Source organism: Propithecus coquereli, unplaced genomic scaffold (assembly GCF_000956105.1).
Source record: "Propithecus coquereli isolate 6110/MARCELLA unplaced genomic scaffold, Pcoq_1.0 Scaffold58, whole genome shotgun sequence".
Taxonomy (NCBI): Eukaryota; Metazoa; Chordata; class Mammalia; order Primates; family Indriidae; genus Propithecus; species Propithecus coquereli.
The window spans coordinates 6442664-6443795 of NW_012151729.1; the positions used below are offsets into that span (position 1 = coordinate 6442664).

Genomic DNA, 1132 nt, shown 5'->3' on the forward strand with positions numbered 1-1132 from the left:
AAAAAAAAAAAAAAACCAGACGTAGCAAAAGATCCTTTGGGGGGAAGTAGCTAACGGTTGGTGGGAGGGAATGGGGAGATACAGTACAATGATCAGAAGCTGACCATGGGAGGTATGCCTTAAATTTCCATTAAAAAAGAAAAAAGACATAGAAGAGACAGGTACAGTTAAGTAATTCTCCCCAATCATTCTTTCCCTTTGGAAAAAACTCCAGTGCTCTACATTTACTGGAGTTTTTTAATAGTGGGTTTCCCCAATACAAAAAGAAAATTAGGTCCATGGACAGAATTTTCTCATTTTTAAATTTTTCCTCCTTTTTCTTTCTACTTACTAAAAATGGTCCTAATCTATACGCTAGAGTTAGATATATAAATACAGCAATATAGCACAATGCCCCAAGTGCCTGATGGTTTTATTTTTTGAAGTAACCTGCATAGCACAGATCACTTCACCAATTCTATCTGCCCAAAAAGAACAACAGTAGGGTACTGTGATAGAGTAAGATTTAGTCAGATCTACAAAAGGGAAACCTCTTTGGAGTCTTAATTATTCCCAGAACCATAAAAAGTTTTAATAAATACATTTTACAGAATCATTTGGAAATAAGCTACAGACATCATAAAACATCTATAAATATTTCAGCATGTGACTCCTAAGAATAAAGCCTTTTCCCTCTATAACCACAATACCCAAGAAAAATTACTAATTCTCTGATATCCAGTTCTCATTCAAATTTTCTCAATTGCCCTTGAAAAAAAATGTCTTTATAATCTAATCTTAATTACTTTGACTCATGAACTCACTCTTAAGAAAAAGCTCAAAACCCTCTGGAGAGTCTAAACCTCCATTACTCCACAAAGAATATTATATTCTTCTTAGCCACAAATACTCTATTAGCTTTATTTTCTAAAATTTGTATTAATGCCACAGATTTCCTTTCATATTTCAAATATAAAATTATAATAGTAAATATACTTTCTCAAATATTAGTCCTCGCTACCTCCATGGACAAAAATAACTGTGTAGTGCTCACTTCAGCAGCACATATACTAAAATTGGAACGATACAGAGAAGATTAGCATAGCCCCTGCATGAGGATGACACAAATAAATTTATAAAAAAAAAAATAACT

The 1132-nt window shown here is 32.8% G+C and overlaps 1 protein-coding gene across 1 annotated transcript in view; it reads right to left on the minus strand.

Annotated features, from left to right (window-relative positions):
* TCERG1 (transcription elongation regulator 1) overlaps positions 1–1132 on the minus strand; it is an 83107-nt gene that overhangs the window by 16688 nt on the left and 65287 nt on the right. The gene's annotated exons all lie outside the window — the stretch shown is intronic.